The sequence below is a fragment of the Trichosurus vulpecula genome, chromosome 4, assembly GCF_011100635.1.
Source record: "Trichosurus vulpecula isolate mTriVul1 chromosome 4, mTriVul1.pri, whole genome shotgun sequence".
Lineage (NCBI taxonomy): Eukaryota > Metazoa > Chordata > Mammalia > Diprotodontia > Phalangeridae > Trichosurus > Trichosurus vulpecula.
The window spans coordinates 156773121-156790658 of record NC_050576.1 but is presented as its reverse complement, the minus strand read 5'-3'; positions in this window follow the sequence as shown (position 1 = coordinate 156790658).

Genomic DNA, 17538 nt, shown 5'->3' with positions numbered 1-17538 from the left:
AATCATGAAGGAATATTAGAGGCTGAGGAAGGTGCTCCATTCTTGTGTCCTAGGAGCTCTAGGCAAGGGCCAAATATATTTGAAAGGGATCCAGAAATGCCTAGCCCAACCTTCCCCTGGAGCCCTTTGTTGTGTCAAAGGCATTTGAGTCTCTCAAAATGGAGGGAGGGAAAGGATGTGGATATCACAAGGGTCTCCATCTGCCCCAGTTAGTTCCCCCTCCCTGGGTAAAGCTAAGGCTTAGGATGGGCAGTGAGGAGGAGGGAGTGAATGAAAGCATCACCCCTAAGGAAAGGGAAATGACTCATTCTACCCCCTCTCAAGTCTGGCCCCCTACCCACAAGGACTCATTGGCCTTAGCTGAGAATAGAGGAAGCCCCTGGGCGCTGAGGGTAAGATATTTGGCATGGGGTAGGGGGCAAAAGGAGGGAGCCAAGAATAGAGGGGCTGTGCATCTCACCACCATTATCACCACCCCTTCCACACACTAGGGGACAAGACAGAAACCGGTTTTTTAAGGCCTGAGAGATCAGGGAGAGGGATGTGGGTAAGGGGGTGAGAGCCAAGGATAGAATGGGTGAGAGAATTGTTATGTATCTATTATGTATGGGGAGGAGGGGAGGGCACCTGAGGAGTGTGTGTGTATGTGTGTGTATGTGTGCGTGTGTGAATCTTTATGCTGTGCATGTTACTCTGTGAACATATGTAACACATGAGTATGCTTATGTGTGAGAAAAGGCAGGTAGTAAAAAAGGATGTTCAGGTCATTTCTTCATTTGGGGAACATATGTGTGTGTATATGTGAATAAGGTATGTTGTTAGTATGTCAATGTGTGAAAGATGGTATGTATGTATGTATAGCATGGAAGGGAATATAAGGGTTTCGTGTTCCAACATGGGAGATGCTCCAGAGAACTCCCAACCTACCCAGGCTCACCAGAGTTTCAGGATAAACTCAGTCCCAGACAGCAAGGCCAGTTTTAGAGTGATGCTGCAATATAGCTCTAGCTGGAGCAATGGCTTGGGAACTTTTTTCCCCAGAACTATCATGAGTTTCTGAGATAGTCTTGGTTGGGAGTAGTAAAGCAGTTTAGAGACACATAAGGAAGGCAGGGAGTCCATGATTTTCAATTCCCTCCCCTCTTATCCTAATAATAGGGATCTCTAGGAGCCCACAAAGCATCCACAATTGATTTCCTTATTTATTCAAGAATTTATGGGATTTTTTTTCCTGTGCCCTCCTTTAGCCTGTTCTTAGCAGGGAGCAGGTATCGTTATCTACCTTTTACCAAATGGAATTCATCCTACGTCACATACCTAAGTGCTGTCTGATTTGACAGCACCTAGGCATTCTGGCTTTCAGCCCAGGGTGAGTCTGTGAATAGGAGCTGTGGATCACAGGAACTGCTAGGCTATTCCAATGGGGATCAAGGTACAAGTTCAAAATTAAGATTAGGGAAGGTAGGGCAAGGAAGTAGTCTGTACAGAAAAGTAGGAGTTGTGGTCACCATTAAGTTTAGGGTTGGAATTAAGGTTTAACCTTGGAACCAAGGTGACGATTGAGAGTTATTGCTGGAGTTGAAATTGAGGTTTGAATTAGAATTAGAACTGAGATTGCAGCTGGGGTCAGAATTATAGGTAAGACTGTTACTGGATTTGAAGTCAGTGGATCTGCCATTTGCTAGCAAAGTGGTATAACCTTGAGCAAGCCTCTTCACTTCTATGGACCCCAGTTTCCTTACCTTTAAAACAAGGGAGTTACACTAGACAATGTATAAGGTCCCTTCAGCTCTAAATCCTCTGACCTAGGTAATTATGTCCACATATTAGTTATATTCTCCTATAACTTATAACCACTGTGCCCTAGGGACTTCAACATACCTCAGAGACTAATCCTAAAGCTTTACTTGATCTGTGGAATGCAATGTGCAACGTGAGCTAGGAAGATGCAGAGGAGTAGAACCAATGTCTGCAGCAATGATAATTTTATAGTTGGACTCAGATGATTGGAAGATTGGGGGAGTCTTGGAAATTGGGAATCTGTATGGGTAGATAGGGCATGCTTATAGAGGTACAAGGATCAGATTTGCAACTGCCTCAAAGCTGGGAAGGATAGCTAACATGCTGGGTGACTGTAACATCCAAAAAGATTTCTATAGGCTAATAAAATGAAATACAATGGGGATAAATGTAAAATCCTACACTTGGGTTCAAGGAATCAATGACAGAAATATAGCATAGAGAGTTGAAAAAGATTCAATTCAATAAACATCAGTTAAGCATCTACTATGCACAAGACACTGTGCACCGGAGACACAAAGACTAAAAAGAAACAGTTCCTACCCTCAAAGAGCTTCCATTCAGAGAGAGAACAACATGTACAAAGATAAGTAGCTATAAAAATAATTTTGGCCAGGGAAAGCTCTAACAACTGGGTGGAATAAGAAAGACCTCAGCAAGGAGATGGTACCTCAGCTAAGACTTGAAAGGAGTATAGGATTTCAAGAAGCAATAGTTAAAGAAGAGAATCCTAGTCAAGGGAGCAGCCTCTGCAAAGGCATAGAGGGGTAGGAGATGCTAGCTCAGTGAACAACAAGCAAGTCAGTTTGACTGGAACATAGATTGAAGAGAAGTGATGTGCAGTAAGCCTAGAAAGGAAACCTGGAGTCACAGTGTGATAGGTTTTAAATGACTGCCTGAGAAATTCATATTTTTCCCTTGAAGCAATAGGGAGCCACTCAAGGTTCTTGAGCAGAGGAGTGAAATGGCTTTTCCTTTAAGAAGATTATTTTGGCAGTTGGGTGATGAATAGATTGGAGTTGTAAAAGACTGGAGATAAGGAGACCAATTAGGACAATACTGTAATAGTCCACCTAAGAGGTGATGAGGGCCTGAAGTGGAGTGGTAGTTGTTTGAGTGGAGAGATAGAACAGATATGACGTGTTGCAGCAGTTGAATTTCTATGACTTTCAAACTTATCTGATGTGGAGTGTAAGAAGGGGTGAAGAGTTGAATGTAGCATTGAAGTTTTGGGCTTAGATAACTAGAAAGATGGTGGGGCCTTAGGCAGAAACAGGAAAATTCAGAAGAGGAAATCGGTTAGTGAAAAGACTGGGGGGTACGGGGGAACACCAGATCTGTGATTCTATCAATGTAGGGGAACACCAATGAGGAAATTCTCATTTCCAGTGTAGACCTACAATTTACAGCCTTAGGCTAGGGGTTAACCTTTTGTGTGTAATGGACCCCCTTTTCAGTCTAGCAAAGTCTATGGAATCCTCAGAATAATGTTTTTAAGTAATTGAAGGAAAGGATAAATTTCTGATGGAGGATAGTGAAAATAAAGATGTAAGGTTTTTTCCTATCTAATTTCATGGACACCCTGAAATCTATTCACAGACAACATGGGGTCTAAGTTAAAAGAACTCTTACCTTAGAGAGTAGTCTATAGCATTGAGAAATTAAATAGTCCAGGGTCACACAGTCAAGAGCTGAAACTTGATCCCAGATCTTACTGACTCCAAGGCTACACTAACTCTTCCTGACTCCACTATACTACATTACATCTCAGGGGAGAGTTAATAGGGATTTTTTGTAGAACAAGAGTTCCATAACTGCCAACAGTAGGAAATGATAGCATACAAAAACAAATACTAAGTGGACCTTAAGATGCATTGTAAAGAATGGAGTCCAGAAGGGTCCTGGTGACAGTCTGTGACTGCCTTCTGAGGACCATTCTTCCTAAGAAAAAGGAGATTCATCATCATAGACTGGTTGATGAATTCAGTGATGAATTGTTTGGCCATGGCAAACCATGAAATAAAGGATGATGTACTTAGTCCCATGCAAGTCTCCTATTTCTACAGTAATGGTGGCTAAAGGGCAAAGAAATGGGCTGAAGGTGCTAAGAATCCATTTTAAGCCATCTATAAACATTAAATGTGAGATTCTTGCCCAATAACCAATTGAACATACTTCTGGAGGAACTGAACTGTATCAGTATTGGCATTCATGCTATAAGTGACACCAGATGAGAAGAGGAAGCTAAAAAGATGAAATGAAAGGATGGCTTACAGGCTTTTCTGGTTGAGGCAAAGAAAGGAGTCAAAGGAGTTGGCTTTATCATGTACCCAAAGGCAAAAGGGACATCATCTCATGGGGCATTTGGTCATCCTGTATTGCATGACTCCTGATGAGTATTTGGGGAAACACCCCATGAAGATAATTGTAGCTTCTTCACCAGCCTCTGCTGAAGAGGACAAGAAGGTAAAAGCATTTCAGTGAAGAACTCAACATATATTTTAAAACTCTGTGACTCTGATGCACAGTGGAGAGTGGTGACATATGTTGGAAAATAGGGATCAGGATTAATAGATGAAAGAAATCAAAGGTTTGTATATTACACAAAAACCTTATGCCTATAGAACATGAATTCTTTCTTTAATGTAAATACAAATTAATTGGATGGGGAGGGGCAGTAGTAACTTATGAAGAGGGTCAAGAAAGACCTGATGTAGGAGGTAGCACTTGAGCTCGAGGAGGAGCACTTTGAATGGGGCTGGGGGTTCCCAAGGTGGAAGGTAAAAGATGAAGAACATTCCAAGCTGGGGGCTTGGGGAGGGGGGGAAGGGGAGAACTCTCAACCCAGCAAAGGCAGAGAGATGGGAAATGAGATGGTGTGTACAGGGAATACCAGGTAGAATGATTTGGTTGTAACGTAGAGGAGATAAAGAAGAGAAATGTACAACAGGTCTGGAAACATGGGCCAAACCAGATTGGGAGGGGCTTTAAATTGTCAATAAGTCTAAAAACAGAGAAGGGAGGAAGGAAGAATGAAAGGAAGGAAGGAAGGAAGGAAGGAAGGAAGGAAGGAAGGAAGGAAGGAAGGAAGGAAGAAATTGTTGTAGCCAAGTAAAGATAGAAAACACATGATCATCTTTTTTAAACACCCACCATGTCCCCAAGGCACAATACTTACCTTAGATTTTTTTATCACTTAGAGATAAAATGCCCCACATGACCTAACCAAGTACTAAATAAAACCCACTTCTACTGCCTCCTGCTAATACCAAAGAAACTGAGTAATAGGGAGAATTGAAAAGGTACATTCTTTCCATGCAATTCTGAAGGGCTTAATTACAAGACTCCTCCCTGCCTCCCCATCCCACTCACTTAAAAAAGTTTTATTGGTGCCTTTTGTTTTCGCATCACAATTATTTCTGAATCTATTTATTACTCTCCCACTGACCCTTCCCTTGAGACAGAAAAAAAAGCTAAGCAAAATCAACAAACATGAGGACTAGGTTTAACATCAGATAAGATATTCCACTCCCAAGTATGATCATTATTTTTCCCAATAGAGGGTAAGCTCCTCGAAGGCAGGGACTTTTGTTATCTTTGTATTAGCTGGTACACAGTAGGGGCTTAATAAATGATTGAAGAAGAATCAGGAGGTCTTGGATATCACAAGCCCTGGAAAACATCAGAAAAATTAAATTGTATCTTAAATTTCCAACTGATGATGGACAACACTGGTTGCTAGATGGCATAGTGAACATAATGCTAAACAGAGTTAGGAAGACTTGAGTTTGAATCTTGCCTCAGACACTTATTAGATGTGTGATTCTAGGCAAGTCACTTAACACCTCTTACCCTCAGTTTTCTGATCTATAAAATGGAGATAATATCAGCACCCCTCTCATTGGGTTGTTGTGAAGATTAAATGAGATAATATATATAAAACACTTTGCAAACTGAAACATGCTTTATAAACATTTGCTATTATTGTTATTTGGAATAGAAATTCAATTGTGAAATCTGATAAAGGAAGGTGGTAAATTATGAACAGTATCACATCATACAATGATGAGCAGTGAAGAAAGAAACAGATTTACAGAAAATTTGGTGCAAAACCCGATTAAGTCAGCTTATACTAAGTAAGTGATACTAGAAGGACAAAAAAGATGAAAAGTATTAAAGAGATGTAAAAACTTCCATAAGTTATTTTCTCCAATAAAGATTATAAAAACACTATATTTAGACTCTAATATTACAGTTGTACCACATAAGGGAGTAGAGATGGTACCAAATGAAACAAAAATTTTAAAAAGCAGATGGACTAAACTAAGTATATTCTGTCAATATGCATTCACTAACTGCCTACTATGTGCTAGATGCTGTGCTAAGTACTGGGGACACAGAGGAAGGAGAAGGAGGAGAAAAAGAAGGAGGAGGAGGAGGAGGAGGAGGAGAAACAGCAAGTCTCTATTGTCAAAAAGACTGTAAAGTCTAATGGGGAAAATAATGTGCAAGCAGCTGTGTACAAACAAGATACGCACAGGATAAGTTTGAGATAGTCTCAGGGGCAAGCCACTATGATTAAGGAGGACTGGAAAAGATTTCTTGTACAAGGTGGGACTTTGGGTGAGGCCTGAAGGAAGCCAGAGAGACCAGGAGGTGGAGATGAGGAGTGAGAGAGTTCCCAGGATGGAGGACAGCTAATGATATCCTATAACAGGCACCTGGAGAGAACACCTTCCTGGAGTCAACCCAATTTTGAGGTTGAAAAGGAATTTGTTTTCATCTGTGTTGGTCCAAATGCCTAAAAGAAATATTACCGCCAAAAAAATAGTCAACCAAAAAATATCAGTAGTTATCATGTAATATTCCTACTTTCCTATCTTTACAACATCATTATGAGGAAATCTACAAAAGCATTTAGGGCATCCTTGATGAATGTATGAGAAGGGAATAGATAAACTTTTGCAAACAATATTCTCTGGCAGACTGCATTTACAGTTACACATTTGACTAAAAGATAAAGATAAGGTATGGCCTCCAGTTCCCTCCATTTCTTCTAAGCCTTCTACAATCTGGATTCCAACCTCAAGCAACTGAAATTGCTCTCTCCAAAGTTACCCATGACTTCTTAATTTGCTAAATCTAATGACCATTTCTCAGTTCTCATCCTTCTTGACCTCTCTTGCAGCCTTTAACCATTTTGACCACATTCCACTTGTTCCTTTCTGGGTTTTTGTGACTCGTCCCTCTTGGTTTTACTCCTACCTATTTGATCCTTCCTTCTCAGCCTCTTTTGCTGGACCTTCATCCGTGCCATGCCTCCTCACTATGAGTGTCTCCCAAGGCTCTGGCCTGAGGTCTCTTTTTTTTTTCCTATATGATCTCATTTGACACAGCTCTAATGGGTTCAATGATCATTTCTATGCAAATGATTCCCAGATCTATTTATGAAGTCCTAGTTTCTCTCCTGAGCTAAAGTCCCACATCATTAACTGCTTACTGGACATTATCAATGAGATATGCCCTAGGCATCTAAAACTCAACATATCTAAAACTCAACATATCTAAAAAAGAATTAATTTATCTTTCCCTAAAAAAAACTCCTCACCTCTTAACCCTAAAGCCACCACCATTCTTCCATGCATTCATGTTGGCAACCTCTGGTAATCTCTTTTCCCATGTATCCAGTATTATCAAATCATGCCATTTCTTTCTCTACAATATCTCTTGAATATGTCCTCCTCTCTCTATTCATACAGTGACTGTCCTTGTTCAGATTCATATCACCTTTTTCCTAAAATATTGTAATAGCCTTCTAATTGGCCTCCCTACCTCTATTCTCTCCCAACTCTACTCCATCTTCCATTTAGCTGCTAAAGCAATTTTACTAAAGCAGAGGCTTGGCCAACTTCACAGGCTCTGGGATTAGATATAAAATCCTTTCACAACCTGATCTTTCCTACCTTTCGAATCTTCTTAGACTCTGCTCTTCTTCATCCATCATTCGCCCTAGCCATACTGCCCTATTTGCTGTTCCCTGCGCACAAGTCTTCGTCTTCCGTTTCCATGACTTTGCAGGAGCTAGACCCCTTTCCTGGAATGATCTCCCTCCCAACTTCTGACTCTTAGAATACATGGCATACTTTAAGCTTCAATTCAAGTGCCACCTTCTCTAGGAGAATCCCCTAGGCCATCTCCAGTCATCCTGATCAGTATCTGGCCACTGGATCCAGATGGTTCTGGAGGAGAAAGTGAGGCTAGTGACTTTGCACAGGCCTTCCTCACTCAAATCAAAGTCAAGAGCAAGTCATGTCATCACCTCCCTGATATCATGTCCTCTTCTAGAACAAAGGACAAACCACAACTCCTTAGGTGCTAGTGCCAACCTCTCTAAGTTTACCTTCTATCTACTTTGTATTTTGTCTTGTATGATTTATGTATGTTGTCCCCACCATTACAATATAAACTCCTTCAGGACAGGAACTGATTTTGCTTTTTCTTTGTATCCTCATTATTTAGCACAGCACCTGGCAAATAGAATGTGTTTCATAAGTGCTTGTTGCTTGATTGTTACATGATATGTATGTATGTATTTATTTATACACATATATACATACTATATATGTATATATCTACACACATATATATTATAAATGCGATAGAATGTAATCTCTTTGAGGGCAAAGATTGTTTCATTTTTTTCTTTGTATCTGCAGTGCTTAACACAGTGCCTGGTACAGAGTTGGTGCTTAGTGCTTAGAAATACTTGGTGGTTGATTACATATTTTGTTATATCTGACACTGCAGATGGACCAATGAACTGATCCCAGAATTAAATAAGGAGAAGAGAACGGACTATATTCCATTTGGGAAACCATGCAGTATTTTTTCTGCTCCCAAGATTCTCTCTGAAAGAAAATTTCAGCTTTTTAATACAGCAATAGTCTTCCAGTAATGCTATAGGAATGGAGTCATTCCATATCATGGAATATCACAGTTTTCAAAGGACCAAAATTGTAGGTCACTCAAAGAGAAGTAGAGGAGCAAGAAATGATCCAGTGACCAGGCCAAGGCACATGGTCAACAAGGAATTGCATAGAGGAAGCAGCATAAAAGATATCACTGAGCTATGTGACCAGAAAAGGAGGTGGACTGGTCATGGAGCAAGAGCAAGGGATGACCGAAGCACAGGCCAAAAGCTGCACTGCTACCGATATCAGAGGTCCCCAGAGGATGAGTTCTTAATCTGTTTTGTGTCATGGCCCCTGTGGCAGTCTGGTGAAGCCTACAGATCCCTTCCTAGAATAATATCTTTAAATGCATAAAATAAAATACACACGATTACAAAGGAAGGTAATTAGATTGAAATACAGTTATCAAGCTATTTTTAAACAAGTTCCTGAATCCCAGGTTAAGAACCCCTGGCCTAGAGGAAGATTCCCAGAACATTTGGTGAACTCCCGTGGCAGATTTATAGAACCATGGGGACAAGAGTCATACAGGATGAGAGGAAATGGAATGATTGCAATCTGCATCACTGGAGAGAATGTCCCCATTGCTGAGATCATAGGTCCCTTAAAGCTGAAAGACAGAAGTGTCTAGGGAGGTGAGAGTCAGGCTATCCTCTGCCCTGGTCACATCATATCCACAGTATTGTGTTTAACTCTGTATACGCCATTTTAGAAAGAGTATGACAAGCTGATGCTCATAATTGGAAGTCTTTAATCAGAGGCTAGAGCACCATTTATCCAGGTATTTTGGGGGGGATATTTCTGTTCAAATATGGATTGAACTAGATGACCACTGAAATTGCTTCCAACATTGTGATTCTGGAGGAGAAAAGCCATTAAAGGCAGGGGAGATTTGAGGGGGGAATCCAGATGAGGTGGAGGCATGGGAAATGAAGAGGGCTGGAAGACTATATTACCTCCTCCTAAGAGCTCATCCATCTGCCTTCTTACCCCCTCCAAAAAAACTAAAGAGACTAGTGTCCCTCATAGTCATAGCACATCAAAAGCTAATTGTCTATTCAGGAATCCATGAAAAAATTATTGGTGTGCTGCACCCACCTCGAACACTGGGATGGGGCATGAAGGTAAAGGAACCCTCCCCAAGTCTCTTTATCACAGATCCAGCTCAGAAGAATTCCACAGCCTCTGAGACAATTATCTCCTTCCCCCTTTCTTGTCTACCTCAGGAAGACCTTATCTTATCCAAGGCCATCTCCAGTCATCCTGATCTGTATCTTGCCACTGGACCCAGATGGCTCTGGAGGAGAAAGTAAGGTTGGTGACTTTGCACAGTCTTGCCTCACTTAAATCCAATTCATTTCCAAGTCCTTCCTGATGTCATTGGTCCTCTTCAAGAATGAAGGACAAACAACAGTCTTCCACCTAGTTCAGGGTCCATGTGTCTCTCCTTGCAGTGCAGTATGGTGGAAAGGACATTGGATTTGGAATCAGATGACTTGGGGTTAAAGCTAGGGGTCACTTCTCCTCGTTGAACATTGAACATTATCTTCCTCATTTTTAAATTGAAGAGGTTGTACTAAATGAATTGCAGAGACTCTACTAGCTTTATTCCAGACTATTCCAGATTATTCCAGAGAAGGAAATTTGAGACTAAAAGTGTATGGCACAAGGAGGGGAGAAAGAAGTGTGTGAGAAAGAAACACACAAATAACTAGCTGTGTGACTTTGTGCAAGTAATTTTCCCTCCCTCTCTAGAAGCCAGTTTCCTCATCAGGCAGATGAAGGGTTTGGAGAACCAGCTTGATGTAATGAAAAGAGTACTATATTTGGCATCAAGGAAAAATTCTCTACTACTATAATATATGTGATCTTGGGCAATCACCTTCCTTCCCAGGGAAGGGATTGGTCTAGATGAGTCGAAGACAATTTCTAACCCTAAGTCCTATGATATCCTCCTCCAGTTTTCTGGACCCACCCCCACCACCCTGGCTCCACCTGCCAATTCCAACCCTGACTTCTCCCTCAATTTGTAGTCCTATCCTCTCTCCCACCCATTTCCTTTTCATAAAGATCAGGTAAAACATGGGAGCTCCTCAGGAAGACTCTAGGAGACAGAACACATAGACACACAGAAAACAGATCAACAGACACTGAGAAACAAACAAAGGAGAGGCCACGGGCTTATATTCCGATACAACTCAGAAACAACTTCTGCCCCCCCCCCCAACTTCATCCTCATCGAGTATTAAATGTATGGTCTTCCAGGAGGGGAGAGGAACATCTTTCATTGTCTCCTACCTCATCTCAAACCTGCAAGGTAGAAGTTATAGGATGTTTTCATATCTAGGTAAGGTTTGATGGAGACAAAAATAAATAAATGAAACAGAGACAGAAAGAAAGCAAGAGGGATAAAGAGGGCGGACTCCAGGTTCCCCAGCTGTCGGGCAGGAAAAGTCACTTGCTCAAAGGCTCTTTCTTAGACATGACTCATCCGCAAACCCAGGTTTGTGAGGGGAAGGAGGGTGCCATATCGCTTTCCTCCCTGCCCTCAATTCACTCCTCCCATACCTGCCAACTCCTCCTGTATAGACTCTTCCCTTCCCCTATTTCTTCCATACCACATCTCCATACCTTCTCAGCCCTTCTTAACTTCTCCTTTCCTGGCTCCCTGAAGCTCCCTTCCCCTGGACCTCCAGTGCTCCTCCGACATTCCTGGCATTACCCAGGGCTGCTATTTTTCACAAACTGTCCCCACTATTCTTCCTTTCTAACTCACTCCAGCTCCTAATTCTTTTTTTAAACATCCCTTTTCTCTAACTAGGCCCAAGGTCCCCCCAATCCATGCCTCCCCTCAGCACCATTCCACATTCCCAGGCCTGAGCCCACATCCTGCAACTCAGAGGAGCTCAGGAGTGGGACTTGACAACTCAATGTCAAAACAGTTGGAGATGGAGGGGTGGGCCAAAGAGAATTAAGACTGATTTTCAGGCAAAAGCCCTGAGCCCTTTGAGAAAACAAAAGAAAAGAAACTTTGGAGACAGAGACAGAAAGGATCAAGTTGGGTATAGAACTGAATTGTAAATGTAGAGAAATGGAATAATAAATACCATTAGGGACAGATAAACCCCAAATGGTGGCAGAGGGATGAATTCAAGTCCTTTTTAGCTTTGAGGTCTATGCATCAGGCAAAACTAGGGTGACTAAGGTGAACAGTGTGGTTAGGGAGGTACAGTGGGAGGAGGTGTGAAGGCTGGGGTTGATGGTTGCAGTTATATTGGGGTTGAGGCTAAAGAAAAGTTAAGGTCAAGTAAGAAAGAGTTAGAAACAGTTTCCTAAGTAGAGTTCTAGTTAGGGAGACTCGGGTTGGGCTTTAGGAAAAGGATTGGGGTTGGGGTGTGGAGAGCAAGTTGGAAATCAAGGTTATTGGGGAAAAATAAAATACCAGTAAGTAATTTCTTAAAAATCAAGCTTAAAGAGTTGATGTTGGTGTCAGAATTAAATATCAGGAGCTGAACTGCAACAACAGCCTAGGAGCCCAGATTTCCTGGAATCCCTGGACCAAAATGGCTGCTCTGGCCAGGCTGAGAAAAGCATAGGACTCCAAAAGCGACCTCCCATCTGCTCCAATCCCGAGGATGTCCTGGGGCCCAGCAGGATACAAGGCGTTCCCTTCTCTCTCAGTCCCAATCTCAGTCTCTGAGTCTTAATTCTCGTTTATCCTAAACCTGGTATTTACTAAGATATATTCACAGGAAAGATAGGAATAAGACATCATGATATATAGCGAAGAATACTGAATTGGCAATCATAGAGTGACAGACTACCTAAAAGGGAAGAGCTGGTCCTTGAAGCCAGTTCTCTTGGGTCTTTTGACTCCAAGTCCACTGTGCCAAGTGTCCACTCTCCAACACAATGGTCCTAGGTTTGAATCTTGGCTCTGCTTATTCCTTTCTAGATGACCCTAAGTAAATTATTTTTTTCTGGGCCTAGTTTCTTCTGTATGAGATGGATTCACAAGTTCTTGAAGGTCCTTCTGGGTCTAAATCTTGTGCTTTTTGAGTCTGGCAGTTATGGGAATATAGCTAGCAGATACTGGGCCTGGGGCCAGCAGCTACCTTGAGAGCTAAGAAGGATGTATGACTGGGTTGGGATTTTCCCCAGTGAGCCTTTCTGGATCTAGCTCTGTACCCCTGGCTCCATGTTTGTTTTCCTTGGTTGCCCTGGATGCAGAATTAGGTGAGGGAGGAGCTGGGGTTGGGGCAGAGCCAGAGGAGGTGGGACCTGGAGGGGGACAGGGCTATGTCGGGCAGGCAGATGGTCTAGATGTTTGCTATCAGTCTGGATGAGTGTCAGAACCGGCCCAGGGGGCAGAGAGGGGGCTCTGGGGTAGCTGGCTGCTGCTCAAGGGGGCAACAACCAAAGCAGCCAAGGCTCTAGGCAACAAGCAGAGGAAGGGCAGGCAGTTGGGCCTGGGCAGTGGGGACACTACAAGAGGACATCTTAATCAAAGCAAGCTTCACAACACTTGCTTACAAAGCATTTCTGTCATCATGTCCCTGTAAATTATGTGGCACACATATTATTTCAATTTAATTCAATTCTATAGGCATTCATTAAATGCCTACAATGTTGTAAGCACTGCACTAGGCACTATGGATAGAAAGACAAAAAATTAAACAGCCTCTACTCAAAAGTATCATCCCCGTTTTATACTTCAAAGGATCTGTGACCTGGCTGATATATGCCCTCCTACCGTAGACAGCAACCCTCCTTACCCTGTGTGAGTCTTATCCAGATTCTCCCATAAGTCCTCCAAAAGGTGCCCATCCCACCTGTTATCCCCTGATACATAACCAGATCACCTCCATTTTCAGGGAGTAGCTTTTATACCATTTCTTACATGTAATTCAATGTTGATAATACCCACCATACCCCTCTTTGCCCTTTGAGTGACCCACAGTTTTGATTCTTTGGATATTATATTATGTGGTTCATAGCCATATTATCTGATTAATTTAGTGCCTTCCCCTATTTTACAGATGAGAAAAATGAGGCTTATTAAGGGTAAGTGATTTGCCCAAATTACACAACTCACAAGTGTCAGAGCCAGGACTGAAACCCAAGTCTTCTGACCCCAGGCCTTGAGCTTTTTCCACCATGTCACAGTAGCTCCTAGTACCTATTTTGCACACTCACCTCACCTACCTGCCTGTTCCCCTAGGAGGAAGAGACATATCCAACAGCCATTCCCCAATGCAGTGACAGAGGCTTTGCAGATCTGAGAGGGGGTAGAGGAGACTTCTGGGCTCTTAGGGCTCAAGAGCAAATGGTGCATGAGGTAGGCAAAAGCTCAGGGCAATTCTCAGAATAATGGAGCCAAGCTGTTCTCTACCTTTGCCCCATTCATTTTTTGTTCCTCATTCTGATCCTCCTTGGCTGCAATTCACAAGTTTCTCTACAGAAAATTCTTCCAGGATCTCAAGTGAGATCCCTGCTCACAACCAGATCTCAAGGGAGAGCCCTGCTCACAACCAGATTTCATGGGACAGCCCTGCTCATGACCGGATCTCAAGGGAGAGCCCTTCTCCCAACTCCCCTATTCTTCATGATCTCCTGTGAAAATGAGTATTCAGGGGATGGACAGCCTTTTCTGTTCACCAAGAAGAAATCAGTTAAGAGTTCATTAGGCAGGATTGAGTTAGGCCACAAGAACTTTGCAGGGCTATAGAACTGAATGAAGGGATGAAATGTCCATCTTGGAAATTAATTTAACCCAAATATTAGTGGTAGCTAGGGAAAAGACAGGTGAGCATGGGGACCAAAATGTCAATAATACTTTAAGTGAGGGCTTTATGGGAACAGCATGCCCTGGAGTATGGCTCTGGTATGTCTTTCATGTGGGTTTGGTAGAGAAGGGAAGGAAAAGGAGTCAGGGTGTCAGTCTCCTGCCTGGTGTTACCAATGATCCAAGCTAGTTCCCTCTCTCAATGCTCCCCAGCATCCTGCCCCTCACAAACTTCACATGGAAAAGGTATTCAGGTGAAAAATATGAACCCTCAATGTGCCTGAGAGCCTTCTTGTGACCTAGCTCCAGAGTCCTCCTCAATCTCAAGGTCCTCTTAGAGAAATACCAACCACTGCCCTGCTTGCTCCCTCCTCCTCACTCCCAACTATCACTCATCCCGGCCCTAGAAGCCCCAAATGGCTTTGAACTTCCACAGTCCCTTTCATGCTAGCCTAATCAAAGCATATTTACAGAAACCAATTAAATACTCAGTTCTGGCACAAGTCATAGATGAGAGAACTAAGACATTTGGAGGAAGAAGAGGGTGGTGACAGACAACTCCACTGAGTCAAGTGGAGGTCCTGTTCAGGCCACTGAATCACACCCCGGCCTGAGGCAGCGCCAACCAGGCTGGCATCAGCTTCTGGAGCAGGAGTGTTGAGGCTCAGAGAATGCCTTCCAGCAAGGAGTTGGCATAGCACGGGCAGCAGGCACATCTAAGTAGGCAAGGCTGGCTCCCAGCCAGGACATCAGGGAAGACTTACCTAAGACAGCTGCTTGTAGGTCAGGCTAGTTGCTCCAAGATAAGAGACCAACCACTAAATTTCCTAGCCGGAGCCATCCTAGATTGACACCTGGGGCTGAGGTACCCTAACAGGAGATGGGGTTGGAGACTTTAGGGGTAAGGAGCCGGGTTTGTAAGATCATGGGCACGAAAAAGCAAAACATACAAAATATCATGTCAAAGAGTAAGTAGCTAAGGTGTTTTTATTTTTATTATTGAAACTCCTGTGATTTCGCAGGGTTGGTGGACCCTAATGAAAGAATCATAGCCTTTCAGCATTGGAAGGACTCTCAGAGGTCATCCAGTTCAACCCATACCTACAACATTCCCAAAATGTAGTCATCCAACCTCTGCTCAAAGACCTTCAGTTGAGAGAGCTACTGCCTCCCAAAGCAATCAATTCCATTTTTGGAAGACTAATTATTCAGCAGACTTTCCTTACATACAATAAAACAACATCTGCCTGCCACTTCATGAATCATAGCTTTATAGCTGGAATGGTCCTCAGAGGTCAAGTCCAACCCCTTCATTTTACAGATAAGGAAACTGAGGCAAGCAGAGGTTAAATGACTTGCCCAGAGTCACACAGCTAATAGGAGTCTGAGGTAGGCTTTGAACTCAGATCTTTCTGGCTCTAAGTCTAGCACCACATCCACCACGCCCCTCTGCCCCTCTTGTACCTTTGCTTCTCGGTCTATGGGACAAAAAGAGCACACCTAATTCCTCTTGCATGTGACAGCCCCTCAAATACTTGAAAACAGTTATCATGTCCAGTCTACCCCATCATTCTTACCCGCCTGCCACCATCAAGTCTCTCTTCTTCAGGCTAACCATCCCCAATTCTTGTAGCCAATCCCCATATATGGCATGGTCCCCTTCCTCCAAATGTGCAGGACAAAAGTGATGCTTCTGGATCAACAGATATTTTTTCTCCACTTCACAATTCTCTAACCCACCCTCCTTTCCTTAAAATCTTCCTGAAATTCCCAAGTCTATGTATGTTTCCTTCTGGATTAGCTTTGGGGGCTTCCCCCTTAGTAGGCTAAAAGTTCTCTCTTTTTTTAAATAGTATTTTATTTTTTTCCAATTACATGTAAAGAAAAATTTCAACATTCACTTTTATAAGATTTCAAGTTCCAAACTTTTCTCTCCACCCCCCTTGCCTCTCCCCAAGATGAAAAGCAATCTGATATAGGTTATACATGTACAACCATATTAAACATATTACCGATCAGTCATGTTGTAAAAGAAGAATCAGAACAAAAGGGAAAAACCAAGAGAAAGAAAACAAACGACAACAAAAATGGTGAAAATAGCATGCTTCAATCTGCATTCAGACTCCATGGTTCTTTCTCGGGATGTGGATAGCATTTTCCAACATAAGTCTTCTGGGTTTGTCTTAGATCATTGTATTGCTGAGAAGAGCCAAGTCTATCAAAGCTGATCATTGCACAATGTTGCTGTTAACTATATACAATGTTCTGGTTCTGCTCACTTCACTCAGCATCAGTTCATATAAGTTTTTCCAGGTTTTTCTGAAATCTGCCTGCTCACCATTTCTTAGAGCACAATAGTACTCTATTACATTCAAACACCACAAGTTGTTCAACCACTCCCCAACTGATGGGCATCCCCTCAATTTCCAATTCTTTGCCACCACAAAAAGAGCTGCTAGAAACATTTTTGTACACATAGGTCCTTTTCCTTTTTTATGATCTCTTTGGGATACAGACCTAGTAGTGGTATTGAAAGTTCTCTTTTTGTGGATGAAGGAAGAACCAAATCCAATGATAAGACTTGGAAACGGACACTGACCATCCCAAAGGATACACTCCCATAACATCTTGGCCAGGGCAGGTAAGGTACTGAACCAGACATGCTGGTGCCAGAGGGATCCAGAGACTCCCTTCACAGCTCACCCAACAGCACCTTCATGTTGGTGTTGCCAACAACAGTAGGCACTCAGGCCATCCATATCTGCCCCCAGCTTCAGACAGAACTTTCCCTATAATTATCTTTACATCCATACCTGAAAAAGGTGGGGGTGGCACAAGAGAAGGCACAATGTAACAAACGTGCCTCCACCCTTAGACTTTATTTCTGGCTTTCAGCTGCATGCTAAATCTGAGACCCTGGGTTTCTCTAATATCTAGTGACCAGCCCTTGGGCTAGTAATAAAAAATTTAAAAATAGGAGGG